The sequence below is a fragment of the Pristis pectinata genome, chromosome 10, assembly GCF_009764475.1.
Source record: "Pristis pectinata isolate sPriPec2 chromosome 10, sPriPec2.1.pri, whole genome shotgun sequence".
Lineage (NCBI taxonomy): Eukaryota > Metazoa > Chordata > Chondrichthyes > Rhinopristiformes > Pristidae > Pristis > Pristis pectinata.
The window spans coordinates 67644175-67662235 of record NC_067414.1 but is presented as its reverse complement, the minus strand read 5'-3'; the positions used below and the strand labels follow the sequence as shown (position 1 = coordinate 67662235).

Below are 18061 nucleotides of genomic sequence, written 5' to 3'. Positions count from 1 at the left end.
CGTGAACAGTTGTGGGCCCAGCACCGACACCTGCGGCATCCTGCTCACCATTCATTGCTGTGTTCATTGTGTGGAAGTGCCGTCCTATACTTTGCATTAGACTTTAAACCAAAACCCCTTCCCTCCCCAGCTTCTCAGGAAGAGTGGTAGGTGGTTTTCTAATGCCCTGATGTCAGTCTTCCTCAAGCTAACACCATCAGATGAATAATCTCCCACTGGATATTTAATTTGCATTACAGACGAAGGGGAGAGTGTGTCCAACATTCCAGGGATAAGCACTCAGCAAAATTAAATAAACTGAAATAAAAAAAAACACATGCCCTGGATCAGATGGCTTGTGTCGCAGGATTTTAAACAAAAGGTTGCAAGAACACTGCAGATGCCCAAACTAAAATCAAGGTTCCTTTGACTTGGAAACTTTACCTTTTAGTTGGAAAGTTATGCACATTACTCTGCTTTTTATAGTGAGAGAGAGAGAATCCATAGAATTTTAGGGTAACAATCATCACCAGAAAATTATTGGAGACTTTGATCAAGGAGAACAAAAATTTTTACTTGATAGGGAGCAAGCATAATTTGTCAAGATTAATGTACCTGATTTTGTTTTTTTTGAAGTGAATAAAATAGTTGACAAGGAATGCCTAGGGATGCCCAAAAAGGTACTTGCTAAATCCCTTCTTAAGAGCCTGTTAGTTGAAGTCGAAGATCTGACCTGATGGTATTTTGTTGACCAAGTTCTTACACAGGTTGGTCAACAAGGTTAGACCACAAAAAGTTGGGGCTATGTATCGACATGGATTGAGAAATGGTTATCAGACAAAAAAAAGGGAATACATGCATCTTTCTCAGGCTGGCAGGCTATGACAAATAAATATCACAGAGGCTGGTACTTGGGCCCAGTTAATCATATGATATAATATCAATGATTTGGCTGAGGGGACAAAATGTCATATTTCAGAGTTTGCTGATGATATAAAGCTGGGTTAGAATGCGTGAAGGGAGGAGATGTAGAGAAACTTCAAGGGTACAGACAAGCTGAATGAGTGGGCAAGAACATAGCAAATGTAACATAATTTGGAAAAATGTGAAGTTTCGCTATTTTGGTGCACGTAATAGAAAAGCAGAATATTTGTTAAGTTGCGAGAGATGGGGTAGCGTTGATGTTCAAAAGGGAACTCAGTGCCCCTGTACACGTAACTGAAGGTCAACAGGCAGATACAGTCATTTGGAAGGCAATCGTATTTTGGCCTCTATGACTAGAAGATCTGAATAAGGATATCTTAGTGAAATTATATAGGGCCTTGGTGAGATAACACTCAGAGCATTGTGCATAGTTTTTGTCTCCTTTCCCCCAAAATATGAAATATTCACCGTAGAGGGAGTGTAGCAAGATTCACAAGACCAGTTCCATGGATATCAGGTTTGCCGAATGAAAAGACATTAAGCAGACCAGACCTGTACTATCTAGATTTTAGAAAAATGAGAGATTATCTCATTGAAATTCACAAAATTATTAGAGGGCTAGACAGGTTGGATGCAGGGAAAGTGTTTGCCCTGGTTAAGGAGTCTAGAAGCAGAGGCCTTAGTCTCAAAATAATAGGACCAGGGTGAGGAGAAATTTCTTCATGGAGGGCAGTGGATCCTTGGAATTCTCCAACTCAGGAGGCCTGTGGAGACTCAGTCATCAATTTTAATCAAAAGAGAGAATGATTGATTTCTGCATATTATGTGGATACTACAGGAAAATGATGTTGATGTAAAGATCAGCCATGACCTTGACCAATGGTGGAGCAGGTCCAAAGGATCAAATGACTTAGTCCTATTTCTCATGTTCTTATGATTTGGCTGAAAATTGGCTGAAAATTAGCTGAGTGTCAGGAATCAGAGAGCAGGTATAGTCAGCAGACATCCAACTTTTCAGGATATGGTTAGTGGAGTCTTAATAATTCAATGTATTTGGATTACGCGGTAGAAAGCGATGTATCTAACTTATCTGATGGCACAAAAATAAACAGCAATATAAGCTGCGACCATAGTACCATTAATTACAAAAATAATTAAGTGAAAAGGAAAAAAAGTTGGCAAATGCATTTCAATGTAGGTGAACTTGAGGTCATTCATCTGGGACCTAAAATGATAAACGGGATACCATTTAAAACAACAAAAAAGCAAAAGCAGCGGATGTTCAAAGAGATGGAGGACTTTGTGTACATTAATTATTAAACTGTCAGGTATAGAAGATAATCAAAAAGATAACATAATACTTGGCACAATAACTCTTGCACTGGATTACAATGCAGGTAAAAAGTTATACTTCAGCTACACAAACTCCTGGTTAGAACACACTTGCACACCGTGAACAGTAATGTAGTCACCACACCTTAGAAAGGAGGGAGCTCAGCATAGAAGTACCAGGATTATCTGGACTCCAAACATTATAAGCAGAGTTTATGCATTAGGGTTACAGCTTTGAAACCAGGTTGAGTCTGCTCTGTTCAGTACCTGGCAGGAAAAACTTTGATAGCCTTGTGCTGCTCAGTGATAACATCACCTATATGCAGGACAGAGGAGTGGATGCCTGCCTGATCAGCTTGGACCAGAAGGCGGCCTTTGATAGGATATCACACACGTGCATGATGGACATGCTCTCCAAAATGGGTTTTGGGGAGGGAATGAGAAATTGGACCCAACTGCTCTACACAGATATCCGTGGTGCAGTTCAAATCAATGGGTGGAAAACATAGTTTCTCCATCAAGTCTGGAGTCAGGCAGGGTTGTCCACTCTCCCGTTTCGTGTGCTGCACAGAACCCTTCGCCTAATCCATCAGTAAGGACGAGCACACAAGAGGGGTGACATTGCCAGGCAGTGGAAGCACACGTCAGAACCTCCCTGTACACGGAAAATGTTGCCGTCTTCTGTTCAGATCCATAATCAGTTCGCAGATTGATAAGCATCAGTGACCAGTTTGAGTTGGCATCGGGGGCCAGAGTCAACCATAGTAAGAGCAAGGCCTTGCTCCTTGGCAATTGGCCCGACTGATCCGACGTCCTCTTCACTGTCAGGTCTGATTACCTGAAGGTGCTGGGGATCTGGATCGGAGGGGCCGAGGCGTGTAACAAGAATTGGCTGGAGCAGATTGGAAAGGTCAACCAAAAATAGGGACTGTGGAAACAGTGTTCTCCCATTATCTGGGAAGAATTTGGTCATCAGGTGCAATGTGCTCTCGGGGCTGCTGTATTTGGCACAGGTGTGGCCCGTCCCCTGCTCCTTCGCCTTGGCAATCACCCAGGCTGTCTTCCAGTTCATCTGGGGGTCCAAGATGGAACAAGTCCGATGGGTCACGATGTACAAGTCCCCAGAGAAAGGGGGCAAAACTGTACCCAATGTTGCCCTCATCCTGATGACCATCTTGATGTGTGGCTACATCAGGCTGCGTGCAGAACCAAAGTACGTGGACACCAAGTGTCACCACATGCTGAGGTCCTACCTGCCCCCGGTGTTGCGGAGGACAGGTCTGGCCCCACTGAAGTGCAACATCCCAGTCAGCTGGACATTGCCGCACTACCTGTCCATTGTGGAAGACTGCTTCCAAGCAAACACCTTTGACCAGAAGTCCATCAGGTAGTGGGCAGCGCAGAATGTCCTGCAGACACTGCAGGACAGGGACATTATGTATACTGTGGGGTGGCTCCCTGAGGAAACTGTCCAAATCATCTGGCAGAATGCCTCATCGACAGAGCTCACCAACAAGCACCAAGATCTCGCTTGGCTGGTGGTGAGAGAGGCCTTCTCAGACAGATTGTTCCTGTACAGATGACATATCATCCCCAGTGCACACTGGCCTTGAGACAGCTGCAGTGGGGAAGAGACGGTCACCCCCTTATTTGGAGATTGTGGATATGCTAAGAGTGCGTGGAGATGGATGCAAGGGTCCTTGTCTTGGTTCATCCCACACGGCTGTGTAATAGAGGACTCTCTGATCTATGGGCTGTTCCCAGGGGCACACACATAGACGGACAGTAAGTGCTGCTGAAAGATCATCAACTCAGTGAAAGACACTCTTTGGTCTGCCCAAAACTTGTTGGTTTTCTAGCAATAGCAAGATGTCCGTAAGGGAATGCTGTCAACTGGCACAGTCCAGGCTGCAGAAGTACGTGCTGAGGTACGTACTGAAGCTTGATGCCACCAATGCAAAGACTCTGTGGGGAAGGACCACAGTCTAGGCTCCTTCCGCTGCCGCACATGGAGGGCTGAGTTGAGTGAGGAAGCCCCTCAAACAATGAAAGGGTGCATCACCCCAAGGGGTTACACGAGTGGCAACAGTGCTATGGTTTTTTAAAAAGTTAGCGCTACTGAATGTATTGACCAAGAATGTAAAACTTTTTGCACTGTTTATTCTTTTGTATGTATTTTTATTATGAATAAAGATTTTTTTTGAAATAAAAAACAACTGAAATTTAATGGATGATTTGATCGATGTTGTCAAGATAGTAACAGGAACCGATAGAATATATGAACATAAACTGTTTCTGTTGATTAACTAATTGGGAAACACTTCCATACACAAAAACTGATGAAAATGTGGTACTCACTTCTGCAAATTCTTCAAGTTCTTGCTAATTTTAAATCTAAAATATTTTGTTCACCGAAAATATTAAAATATATGTGACAAAGAATGGATAAAAGGAGTTAGGTTGTATATATTTGTGACCACACCGAATGACAGAATAGATTCAAAAGGGCTAATTTGCCCACCTGTTATTCTAGAACAATTATTCTCAGTTGAAATTAGCTAAAATAAATTGTAACAGCAAGCTTGGGGGACAAAATGACACAGATAATCACAATCTGAGAGGAAGTCACTGTATGTTTATTAATAGGATGCAGCACAAAGGTGCAGGAATAGCTTTAAATATAGTGCAACATTTCCAAGAGGAAATAGGCTTCTCTGGGGTGGGCTGAATGTAGGTCAATTTGATTACTTCTTCTTGCACACTTTAGAGAAAGTGACTGTTGATCTTCCTTTATTATCTCATTACTTCATCCTACTTTGGACACCAGGGAAATAAAGGGATATAGGGATTGGCTGGCAAAGTTGTTCATGAAGTAGCTGATTGACCATGATCTTCCTAATAGTGAAGCAGGATCAACGGGCCTTATAATGTACCCCTGCTCCTATCATCTCCAAGATTTATAAATACAGAACACTTATTTCTGCATCCAACGAAGGGAAAAGAAAAATAAATAGACAATGATTCCAGTTTTTGAATGCAATGCAAATGTGACATTATTTAACCTGCCAGACAGAAGATCATTAGAACACTTAAGAAACAAGACAATAACCAGGCCACAACATTCTGCAAATAAGTTTCAACTGACTCCCCTCTTTCCTCAGAAATTAAGGAGCCTGTTTCACAATGACAGCTGCAATATCGATTGCACTAAATCTCAAGGAAGAATCTGACTGGCTCAAAGCAGTTGTAAAACACATGGCAGATGCACTGTTTTGCCGAGACCATGAATCCTTCATTGTTCTGCATCACAGCCATGGGTAACGAGGAAGAGACTTGCAGTAGCAGAGGGTGCACTACAACCTGTCAAGGACTGCAGTTTTCTCTTCCATTTAGTTATAAATAACCATGCATTTTTCCAATCAGATGGTTTTAAATACTTTGTGATTTATTTCATTAAAATCAATAAGACTGCATGTTCAAATGATGTAAAATGTAGCACCCCACAGCATAACGTCACAATAAATTGGGAAGTTAAACCAGGGCAGGGTGAATGGCAGGGCCTTGGGGAGTGAACAGAGGGACCTTGGTGTACAAGTACATAGTTCCCTCAAAATGGAAACACAGGAGGACAAGGTGGTGAGGGACATGTACGGCATGCATGCCATTGTGGGCTGAGGCACTGAAAACAAGAGTTGGGACGTTCTGTTACAATTGTACAAAACGTAGGTTAGGCTGCACTTGGAGTATTACGTGTAGCTCTGGTCACCACTTTTTCGGAAGGATGTGATTAAGCTAGGGAGGGTGTAGGAAAGGTACACAAGGATGTTGCCTGGCTTGGAGGGCTTGAGTGATGAGGAGAGATTGGATAAGCTGGATCTGTTTTCCTTGGCACAAAGGAAGCAGAGAGGTGACATGATAGAGGTATATAAAATTATGAGAGGCATAGAGAGGGTAGATTGCCAGTGTCTGTTTCCCATGGTAGGAGTATCTAAAACTAGAGGGCATAGGTTGAAGGTGAAACAGAGGAGGTTCAAAGGGGATAGGTAACTTTTTCCACACAAAGCGTAGTTAGTATCGGGAATGATCTGCTAGAGGAGGTGGTGGAGGCAGTAACAGTAACAACATTTGAGAGGCATATGGACAGGTACTTAAGTGAGCAAGGAATAGAGGAATATAGAATTTACACAGGCTATTGGGATTGGTATTGACAAGCATGATTGTCAGTATAGATGCAGTGGGCAGAAGGGCTTGTTTCTGTGCTGTACAACTCTGACTCTAAATACCGTACAATGAACAGTAACATCAAAATTAATTTAAGGAATGAATATAATTCAGGATGATGCTCACACTTGTCTCCTGACATTTACATCAGCATTGGAATGTTAAGGAAATTAATGTCCTGTAATTCACTTTGCTTCTTGTCTCCTCCTTAACAGCTTTGACAAATTTAAAGATTTAAATTCCAATTACAGCACATAATCAACTGAATCATTACATTCGGCAGGTTGAGAAATAATGCAAAGTGGCTACACTATCAATGATTTAAAGAAATTTTAGACTACAAGTGAACATTTCCATTTGGTTTGATGGAAGATTAAGTTCAGGGCTAAAGCCAAATTTTGCACTTTGGCAACTTTATCAAATAATATGATTCAACTTAAAAAGGTTTTCAGAAAAGCTTCAATAAAAAGTAGTGCTCTAAAGGGCAGCACCCTGAGTGTACAAGCAGGAATACAATCTTGCAGCATGAGGGACAGAGGTAATGGTATTACATTGAATTTCTGATACATCGTTATGATCATTCATTTACTTACCAACAGCTGGTCACAACAACAGTGGTGACGGAATGGGTGAAACGTCCTTGGTTGGTGCACTTCAGGAAACCAGGTCAGTGAATAGAAAGATATCAGGAACTAAGGAAAATTAGGAGGGAAAAATAATTATCAATTTGCTGGAAGTGTTTATCTGAACATTTCAGTGAAAATAATACATTTAAAATTTGGTACACTGAAAGAAAACCCAATTTTAGCTGCAACAGATTCTCTTTAATACAAGTAATTCACATTTAATTTATTCACCAAAAATGTTTCTTGGACAGGCTGTGGTACCAGACTTGACTACCAGAGGTCAGTATAGATTTATGTATCAGTTCTTGGTTAGGTTTCTTCGGGATTTTTACTAAGAGGAGAACTGTCAATTTACATTGTGAGAATTTTACCCGACAACTTTTGTAAGCAAACAGATTGATAACTTTTAATGGAATATAAGTAATACATACATGTCTTTTTGCATCTTTACATATGGAAAACACTAAAAAGCATCTGTTCAGAAATCATTTCATACACACACACAAACTAGATTTTGAACTAATGTCCAGAATTGTTCTATTGACGAAACAACATCAGTTTGAATTAGTGTCAAGATTGTTTCCATAATCAGTATAGAAGGGTCAAATTAACAATTGGGTATAGTTTGGGGCTTCAGATTAACCACTGGATGATTAACTAAAGACAGAGACCAATTCTGCGGAGTAAAAGTACACAACCCCTGAACTGGCCTCAGTTTTCCAGAATTGAGTAGTAAAAAAAAAGTACCCTGAACTCCACCTCCAAATTCCTGAAGCCCTTATTTGAAATAAGTACACAATGCCCTCGTGTGAGGGCACAGGTAAGTGAAACACTGATGCACAAAACAAAGCCCTATCTAATCAAAGGCCACTTGTCAATACAGAAGAGCAACTTTTCTCAGACGCCAATTGGGACTCCAGAAACGGAGACGCGGATAAAACTGGCAAGAAATAACGTTGTGTACATACTTGAGGAAAACTTTAAACGTCAATCCTTTTAGGAATTACCAAAGCACTCACAGAAAAGAAAGAGGCAGATTTATTGTTAATCCTTGGAAATAATCAGCTGCTTGGACATGGCATGAATTATTGTCCTCAGCAGCTGTAGTTAGCTGGAAAGCCACTGTGCGCTTTAATGATGCCACCAAATCAAGCTTGAATATTGTGGTGCTTACTGTTAGCAAAACTCTTTTGTAATCAGTTTCAGCCAATGACATTTCAGCAAGGTGGGTCCTGACTCCACACGAGAACCAGGACATTGAGCATATGGAGAGATTGGTTAATCTTACAATTAACAAGAAAAAAGTGAAATAAACACCTTAATCTAGAAAATATAACAAGGGATGATGAGCACAGAGAGCATAGGAAGGAAATGGTTTTTAGGATTTTTTAAAAAATGAGTGCAGCAGCATGAAAACAAATAAGAAACAATTGCTCCATTCAGCCCAACAAAGCTGATTCTTCAATAAGAGCCATTCATTCCAATCTCAATTCTGCACTTCCTTTCATATCTCTCCTTTCTAAATATTTAGCCAATTCCCTCTTCAGTGATTTTATGGTCTCCTTGTCAATGTTTCTTCTAACATTGAAAAACACGATCATGCTGGAGGAACTCAGCAGGATAGACAGCATCTGTGGAGAAAAGCAGGCTGTCAACATTTTGGGTCAGGACCCTTCTTCAGGACTGAAGACAGGAAAAGGGGAAACCCAATCTAGATTTTTCATCTAGATTCCAGCCTCTGCAGTCCTTTGTTCCCTTTTCTTCTTATATTCCCTGGGGTTTTCCAGTGAATATGCTAAGCCTATGCTGTCTGTTTGGTATGTCACACCACCACAACAATTTATCACAGCTTACACTCTGAAGTTCTAGAAACACATCATTAAGCCTCTGTTAACCTTCCCTTTTCATTGTTTTAATTAAAAAAAACTCAAGTCTTCCTTCATAACTATAACTTAAAATCATGGTATGTCGCCATCCTTTTCATAGCTCAATTATCCTTCTTATTATAGGGTTATAATATGTACAATTTATACTTTTAGCATTCTAAAAATCAGTAAAGCCTCCCCACGTTTATTACTGCAATGACAGAAGAACTAAACCAAATTTGAAAAGGATTCTCAGCTGCTTGCTCAAGAGGAATCAGCTCTAAAAAAAATTTGATGAAACTTTATGTAAACTAATGTTGCATCCAGTCATACAAGAACAAATCTAACATTACAAGACTAATGGCTTTGCACTGTTTCAAAATTTTCTGCTACAACGTAACATGAACATTTCTCACATTATTGGCAATACAGATGCCTGCAATTGTAGCACCAATGCAACATGAAAGACCTGGTGTTGATATACAGAATAAATGCACAAACTACTTTGCTACAAATATTTTTCTTTTAAAATTCTCACCCTAACAGTAGCTTCTCTCCAACAATTTCCAGAGATTTCAATCTGCAAGTGACTATATACTAACAACATTGTGCGCCCATTTACCTCTTAAAAAAATAAAATTAAAACTTGTGGAAAACAGAAGCATTTCTGAAAGTAATGATGATTGTGCATCACAGACTGCAGAATGTGCAAATCAGCCCCATTTGGAGGAAGACAAGCCTTGGAACAAAAGAGAAGCTTTTTCAAACAAAATCTCTTTTTGACGGTTTAGACGTGAGTATTTACTCAGCCATCATTTTTAGACAATAGTTGCAGATAACGGTCAAGATTCACAAATGGGTAAGCAGGTGGCAAGAGTATCATAGTCAGCCTGCAGTACGCACTCTCAAGTGCAGGATCAGGGACCAGCCGATAATTATGTACATAGCATGCCAGAGAGGCATCTGTCGTTCCAGGCAACAGAATATCCCTTAAAATCATGCAGCAGACAAAGTCACAGTGTGGCTAAATGGACAGCAGGAAGCTCCATACACTGCTTCACACTAACCAGCTCACATATATTTCACCTACCTGCCAACAACTCTGGAGGTAGTAGCTTTTTTCTGTTACACAATTATACTGTGACGCTTTAGTGCATCAAAACCTAGGAAGATAAACAGTGGAGTCCTAGTAATATAACAGAAAATAAAGTGCTGCTGTAATTAAATATTTGACACAGGTCAACAATGATCTCAGACTCCGCAAAACAAGATCCTTTAATTACAGCAAATTCCATCCACTTTTCATGTAACAACAAATTTGGCCATCTTTGTCAGTGTCATGTAATGCATTAGACTTCTTCATACTATAATTTCCAACTAAACACTCCATCCTTTTCCTTGGCAATAATTTGAAACTAAGTTCGATCCTCTGCAACCACTGTCATATTTGAACCAGAGCGCTTTGGACCTCATATCCATGCCATCATTAACAACAAGTTTCCATCTTATTAACATTACAGTCAATGTGACTCCCTTGATCAAAAATGGAGGACAACAGAAAGCAGGAACTATGGATCAGTTAGTTTAACATCTATTGTTGGCAAGGTGCTGGAGTTAATAACTAGTCATTTATGAAAGCTAAATATAATCAAACCAAGTCAACATGGTTTTATGAAAGTAAATAGTGTTTGACAAATTTGCTCAAATTCTTTGAAGTGTGACAGGGAGAGTCAATAGAGGGGAACCTGTGGATGTAGTGTATTTAGATTTCCAAAAGAGATTTGACAAAGTGGGGTTAAGAGAGTGGTGCATAAATTAAAAGCCCAAGGTATTGGAGGAAGTGTGTTAGCATGGATTGAAAACTGGCTGTCACATAGAAAAGAGTTGGAATAAGTGAGGCCATTTCAGGCTGAAAGGATGGAACTTGTGGAGTACCCAAGTGATTAGTTCTTGACCCTCAATTGTTTACCATTTACATTAATGCCCTGGAGGAAGGAATGAAATGCAAGGCATCCAAAGATTGCTGGTTATATGAAAATAGATGGAAGGGTACATTGTGAATGAGGACATTACGATTCTGCAATATATATTGTACACACATACACACACACTTTGAGTAATTGGTCAAAAACCTGACAAATGGAGTTTAACGTGGGGAAGTGCAAGGTCACATACTTCAGGAAGAGGAATCAAAAGGTGGATTATTATCTAAATGGAGAAAGACTGCAAATGAGTGAAGTTCAGAGGGATCCAGGTGTTCTAGTACATGAATCAGTTATCAGGCAGATCTCAACAAGTAGTTAAGGCGGCAAATGGCATTTTGGCCTTTATTGCAAAGGGGTTGGAGTTTAAGAACAGGGAGGTTTAGTTAGAGTTGTACAGTGTGTTGATGAGGACACACCTGGAGTACTGAGCAGTTTTGTTCCCCTTACCTAAAAATGGATATAGTATCATTGGAGGCAGTCCAAAGGAGATTCACCAAGCTAATTCCTGGGATGAGAGGGTTGTCCTGTCAAGAGAGGCTAAACAGTTTGCATCTGTATTCCTTGGAGTTTAGAAGAATGAGGGGTGACCTCATTCCAACAGATAATATCCTAAGTGGGCATAGCTACAAAATAAGGGGCCACTCACTTAAAACAGAGGTGTGTAGAAATATCTTTTCTCAGACCATAGTGGATCTCTGGAATTCTCTTCCCTTGAGCATGACAGAGGCCAGATCATTAGATACATTTAAGATAGAGGTAAATAAATGTTTAACAGATCAAGTAGTTGATCATTTTTGGGAATTGGCACAGAAGAAGAGCATAGATCAGTCATGATCATATTGAATGGCAGAGCAGGCTTGAGGGGCATAGTTCCCCACTTCTGTAATCCCCTTCAATCTGAGAACCCTCCAAGATAACCACATTTCTCCAATTCTGGCCAATAGTTTATCCTTGAATTCCATCGCTCCACCACTGACAGCCGTGACTTTAGTTGCCAAGACCCTAATCTCTAGGGAAGTGATTCCAAACATCTCCCTCTCTCTATTTGTGCATCTTCCTCACATACTACTTTGTCTATGCCTTTGGTCATCCTGCCTGATGCCTTGCGGTTCAGTGGCAAATCTTTTGTTTGATACTTCTCTTGTGAATGTAACTGGGGCATTTTTTTTTGCAATATAAGCAGGTGCAATAAAAATGGGACTGTTAATATTGGTTACTGCTAGATAATATTGCAGATCAAAAATATACACAGCTCAGTCTAATGGATGCATCTCAGAGAAATAGACATTATTCAGCAAAACCTTAACAATAAGAAAACACCGGCTGGTGACAGATAATTTAAACCATGCCATTCAAATACTAATTTACTATTAGCTGAGTAGTGATTATCACTCTAGGTATAAATGAGACCCAAAATAATAATCAAAGCTCAGTATTATGAATGTCCATTGGAGGAATAAATAGAGTTTTCCTCATTATTTCAAACTGCCAGCAGACAAGTTAAATTTGCTAAATTAATTTCTGCTATCAAAAGCAGCCCATCTTTCTCTCCATCCTGTCCAAAACGGCTGTTTATAATTAGAGAGAAAATCCTTCCTTTAAATCTTTCGATACATCTTTCTGCCTGTATATGACAGACCCCGAGATGACTGGCACAAAATAGACGATATTGTAGATGCTAATTTCCAGCTCTCTTATCAGGCCAAACCTTGGCAACAGTTAACCAACCCTACTTAATTCTTTTAAGTATTGAATTACTTTGCTCTTTCCCTATTACACATTTGAGGTTTGAGGTTAAGGACCTAATGTTTTGGGTTTGGACCATCTGTAAACCTCCTTTAATACACAACCAACAGCAGATGTATGGCCATGTATTCTTTGTACTTATATGTCTCACTAATATTAAGAGGACAGAGCTGCAAAATGGATGGTGAGATTTTTGTAATTCACCTGAAATAAATGTAGACAAAATGACAACTATTAAGTACTGCATGCATTTTCATTTTTGTATATTCAATGCTAATGAATGCATGCTCATTTACACAAGAAATCAAGCATGAAGTTGCCATCATATTGAACTCGGTCCACATTAGCTCCCAAAAGATTATGAATAACAGGCACCAGACTACCTCCAACAAGCTGAAGTTGCTCTCAAATTGAACGTTTCCTTTCACTCCAATCACTCCTTGCAAATAAAGCTCATTACCATTGGAACCTGTCCAAGCAAGTACAATACTGATGTAAAATGCTTTTAATATCACAAACTGTCAGCATAGATTGGCTAAATCTTCCCCACTCCGTTCGTTCATTCTAACCTACCTCGACTGAACTTGCGGCACAGCTAGTAGAGCTACTGCCTCACAGTTCCAGTGACATGGGTTCAATCCTGACCTCTGATGTAGTCCGCATAGAGTTTGCATGTTCTCTCTGTGACTGCATGGGTTTCCTCCCACATAAAAGTAGGTTAATTTCCCACTATCAATTGCCCCTAGTATTGTCCCCAAGTTTTAGAATATGGGGGGAGGGGGGAGGGATTGATGGGAATGTGGGAATAAAATGGGGTCAGCATAGGATTAGTGTAGATAGGTGCTTGATAGTTGGGGCGACTCAGCAGCCAAAGAGCCTGTATCTGCGTTTTACGAATCAATGACACTCCACTCACTCTCGACTATTTCAGCATTCAGTATTCCCTGAATTTTAAGCATTGCTCTAGGTGTCCGCACAAACTGATTAGTTTAAAGCTGTTAATTCCATACATCTGTCCTAACAGCTGACATATGCCTGTTCAGATTCCTAACTGAATCAATGTTTCAGTCATGAAATCTCAAATCTGTACTCAATTAGTCTTTCAAACCTCATCAGATCAGGCTCTTAAACCAAGAATTTACTGGATTGGACTCCACCATGCATTTTAAATCATGCACATATTCAAGCCAAGTTACAATATTCTCCTTCTGACTTGCAAGCTCAGATGTAACCCAGCATTTCAAGTAACTGATACGCATTGCATCCACCAACGACAGTGCCAGGAAAACTAGTTTTTCTATAACATTTTATGCTCTCTGATGCGTTCTGAAATACATTTTTTGAATGATTTGGTAAGTTTGTTAATCTGAAGATCCATCTTAACAAATAGCTCATCAGCTTATGAGCATACTCGGTAGTATGCTACAAACTCTTTTGTGGCTATTATTTTCTTAAGCAGACCTTGGAGATCGAAGATGTCTTTCTCCAATCTGGTTCCCTGGGCTCCAGGATGATTGATGAGACTGAAGTGGGAACTGCACCCTCTGCCACAGATGGAGTACCTGACAGGATGTGTGGGTGGATAATTTGGGAGGTGGTGTGCTCCTTCCACCATTAAACTTAGCTCCTGTGTGGTCCTGACACATAAAAATCGAGGTGTGTAGCTGTTGTCAAGACTCAATCATTAGCTTCTATTCAAACAGCTATGCATCAGAGTAAAAGCTTGCACATTGTACATTTTTCAGGTGTCCGTGGATTTAAATTCTCCAATAAGCCACAATTCTGAATTTGAATTGAAGACATACAGAATGTATATTCATATTTACAGGAAAAATACCAAATTCAGATAGGCACTAAATTTCATAGAGGCCAGGATACAGTCATAGTGTGTGAAAGTCTAGTAGAATAGATAAAATTCACAGCAATAAGCTTTTCTTCCAATGATAATTAGAGTTATTATGTGTGCTGGAAAAAGATTTAACACTATTTCTATAAATCAATTCCATTGTATCACAATTCCTAATAAGATGCATATTGTGCATTACTTTGATATATCATTAGCTTGTTACAGTTCACAACATATATTGCTAAATATCAGGTGTAGTTTGTATTAACAATTCATGCCACAGAAATATATGACTGTTCTAATGTAATTACACAAGGGATACATTTCATTATCATTATTGCACAAAACACAGTTAACATAAAATGGAATACAATTTGTTTCAATTGGAAATTATGGAACATGGAAGTATTCATTAGCAAAGGAAATCTATGATAGATAAATAAATATTTATCCGGATAGTAACAAACTTTTACTACCTGTTCAATTTTAAAGTGAGCTTAACTTAGTACAAAAAGTTTTCACTCTCTCAGATCTGATAACTGTCATCATACATATTGTTTACCTAGCAATCATAATCTGATTTGTAGCATGGATGGCAACAAAAGTTTGCATTGTAACTTTTCCATTTCTAAATTCAACCTAGACTAAAAGAATTTAAGTGCCTTTCTTCAACACATAGTTGAAAAGACACTATTATTCAGGTGGTTAAGACAGTGAACACCAGATTGGTGGTGCTGTTGATGGTGTGGAGGGTAATCGAAGGCTTCAGAGAGATATGGATGTGTTAGTGAAATGGGCTGAGAAATGGCAGATAGAGTTTAAAGCTGATAAATGTAATGCATTTTGGGACTACTAATGAGGCTAGGACTTGCACCACGAATGGTAAGGTCCTAGGGAGTACTGAGGAACTGGGGCATTGATATGCAAGTCTAAAGATCTTTGAAAGTGGCAGTGGAGTTAATTAACATAATTAAGGCAGCATATGGGATATTGGCTTTCCTTAGTTGAGCCATTGAGCACAAGAGCAGGGAGGTTATGCACCAACTTTATTAAACATGAGTCAGACCTTTGCTGAGTACTGAAGAATGTGATAGTACTAGAGAGCATTCATCAAGATACTGCCTGGGATAAAGCTTTTTAGTTATGAGGAGAGATTCGAGAAGCTAAGTCTGTTTTCCCTGGAGTGGAGGAGGTTAAGAAGAAACATGATTGAGGTATATAAAATTGAGGGGTATAGATATGGTAGACCAAAGGAAACTTTACCCATTGTCAGAGGTGAATAAAACCAGAGGGCATAGCCTTAGGGTAAGTGGTACAAGAAAAAAAAAAGGGATCCAAGGGAGAATGTTTTCCACCAGAGAGTGGTGACTGCCTGGAATCCACTGCCTAAGAGAGTGGTGGAAGCAGAGTCGCTGACAGCACTTAAAAAGCGTCCAGATGAACACTTGAATCATAGAAGGCTATGGCCCAAGTGCTGGCAGATGGGATCAATGCAGCTGGGAGCTCATTGGTTAGTGTGGATGTAGTGGGCTGAATGGCCTGTTTCCATGTTGTATGACTCTATTACTTCATAAGATTCAAATTACTGATTTGCACTGAGTTTGCGAATGTCAGAAGGGATCCTATTGAGATGTTAAAATGGCATTCTCTTTCACTGAGAAAGGTAATGGAACGGGGTTAAAATTAGCACTGCTTGCACATTTGCTTGCTGCCTAAAGACTAAGGCAGGAAATGTGGACTTTGGATGAGCACAGAATTTGGGAAACCCCATGACATCCCTGGGGCTGTCCAGCCTTCTAACATTTAACATTCAGGCTCCTACGAATGCCAAAGCAAAAAGAGCTGCTGCAGAAACTCAGCAGGTCAAGCAGCATCTGTGGAAGAAAATGGATGGTTGACATTTCAGGTTGAGACCCGGCATCTGGACTGAAGACAAAGGGTCTTGACCCGAAATATCAATCATCTGTTTCCCTCCATAGATACTGCCTGATTCACCAAGTTCCACCAGCAGCTCGTTTTTTTTTTGCTCAGATTCCAGCATCCATGGTCTCTTGTGTCTCCAAGGAATGCCAATTTGGGTAATAGTAAAGGGTTCACAGAACTCATTGAGAAGAGTGAATGGGAGGAGAAAAGGGGAATACAATATTGAAGGAAAAAGGAAAATAGAGAACAAAAGTACACTTTGGTAACCTTAACCCAGCTGTCAATGGTTTACGATCCCCTTACTAAACTGGTGCAAATTCTCAGAGATCACAGGATGGATTTTCTGGGAAATGGGCCCTGCTAGAGACCCTAGAGCAATACAGATGAGAACTGTGTGCCAAATGTGTTTTTTATTATATACTTGATCTGGGGTTCTTGATGATGGAAGTGGAGAAATAATGTCCTTACATCCTTAACCTTAACATGCTTGCATGAGAGAATGAAACATTATTTTTATTTGCTTCCCAGATGCTTAACTAGAAATATGTTCAGATCTACTTTATATGTTTAAACAGTTAAATGTTTACAACACTTCCTACCATCCATCATGTTGCTGATCATGTTGAAAAGCAGGCTGTGAACGGCGGGTGAAGAAGCTCAAGTTGTGTTTACCACAGAAGCAGTTACTTGTATATTGTATAAAAAACAAAAACATTAATGACGGATGGACCCTGCGTGTGCCAGACCATTTGTTTCTCACAGAAGGATTGTATAATAGGAATTCCCCTCTACAATTTAAAAGCCAAAATTGAGGCAACTTTACCCAAAAGAGCATACACATGTTACAGAGCAACTAATGGCCTCATTCAAGTCCATTGTAACATTTGAACTTTTGCCATGATTACTAGATAATAAATATTTCCCAAAGATAAAACTCTTTCGCATTAAATTCTGCTTAATCTATATTCCAATAATTCAGGAATAATGAGGGTCATTTGCAGATATGTGGATTTGCTGTCAGATTTATTTCTCAGAGTTTTTCCAAGTGCTATAAATCTTCCAAGGCATTGCTCCAAAGATTTATGTAGATTGACTCTTTAACCCTGTTCTATGCCGATTTACACTGTCTCAATCTTTTGTCCTCTGTAGGCAATCTTATGCTGAGCAGCACAAAATATATCCCTTTTCACTGATACTTTAACTTGTGCAATTCATTTGCTCCTTTTTCCAGCTTTATTTTGCACATCATCTGGCCAATGACTATCCAGAGATGTGGGAAAAATAAAACTGCAGATGCTGAAAATCTGAAATAAAAAGGATCATCAATCCGAAACATTAAGTCTGCTTCTCTTTCCACAGATGCTGTCTGACCTATTGAATTTTTCAAGCATCTTGCATTTTTATTTTTGCTATCCAGAGCTGCCTTCTGATAATTTCCAAGTATAAGGTTCAGGGAAACAAAGCCAACAATTAGTTCAATTAGGCCTGAAATGTAGCCTGAAATGTAACCCTCACTTTGTCTTAGTAGGCTCCTTTAATTACTTTTATATTTAAATAAAGTCAAACTATGTGGTTCTGTGATTTTTTTTGGATTGGCTTGCTGTATTAACCGAC

At 39.7% G+C, this 18061-nt stretch overlaps 1 protein-coding gene across 5 annotated transcripts in view; it reads right to left on the bottom strand.

Moving 5' to 3' along the window:
* The window catches only part of LOC127574945 (CYFIP-related Rac1 interactor A), a 171117-nt gene that overhangs the window by 52076 nt on the left and 100980 nt on the right, over positions 1 to 18061 (bottom strand). For all 5 annotated transcript variants that reach the window (XM_052024485.1, XM_052024484.1, XM_052024487.1 and 2 more), the window contains one exon: positions 7050 to 7148. The gene's annotated coding sequence lies outside the window, so the exon portion shown is untranslated. The remainder of the gene's footprint in view (positions 1 to 7049; positions 7149 to 18061) is intronic.